Here is a 611-nt window from a genome sequence, read left to right as displayed (position 1 = left end):
CACTTATTTTCAGCTACACTAATAACATTAAGCTAATAACTTCTGGCTCCATCCTTATTTACCAAATTTCATATATTTACTCTACTCTCTCTTTCTGACACTTTTAGCGCCAGCTGGTGCTTGCCTTCTCCAGCTTTCTGTATACCATTGTGGATCTGACACCCATAAAAAAAATTCACCTCCTGATCTCAGTGTTACATGTTCCAAACCAAGGGAACACAGTGAAGGAGTATGAGAAAGGAGACTTCTAGGAAGTCAGAGCTCAGCTCTAACACTGGCACCATAAGCATTTCTCATCACTGCAGGATGACAGGAGATGAACAGAACAGTGCCAGGTCAGTACATTACATCAGTTGCGGTCTATATTCATCTACAAAGCCGATCTGAACAGAGAGGGGCTTAAACTAAACTAAATGCAGTCCTTGCCCCAGTAACCAGCATCTGAGATAGCAACAACATCCTGAACACATCTGCATAGCAGAGTTTGGCATTTACAATATGTGATTCCAGATTTGCACAGAAAGTAGCTAGAGCAACTGGAGGGCAGTCCTCAAGACCTAAGACATCTGGCTGCATCTTCCAGAGGTTACTATAAAGAGGAACCAAAATCC

The 611-nt window shown here is 42.4% G+C and overlaps 1 protein-coding gene across 1 annotated transcript in view; it reads right to left on the bottom strand.

The window, feature by feature from the left end:
* Nucleotides 1-611, bottom strand: part of JAKMIP1 (janus kinase and microtubule interacting protein 1) — a 108,851-nt gene that overhangs the window by 18,659 nt on the left and 89,581 nt on the right. The gene's annotated exons all lie outside the window — the stretch shown is intronic.

Source organism: Pygoscelis adeliae, unplaced genomic scaffold (genome assembly GCF_000699105.1).
Source record: "Pygoscelis adeliae isolate BGI_AS28 unplaced genomic scaffold, ASM69910v1 Scaffold66, whole genome shotgun sequence".
In the NCBI taxonomy this organism is placed as follows: domain Eukaryota; kingdom Metazoa; phylum Chordata; class Aves; order Sphenisciformes; family Spheniscidae; genus Pygoscelis; species Pygoscelis adeliae.
This window is presented reverse-complemented; position numbering and strand designations above follow the sequence as displayed.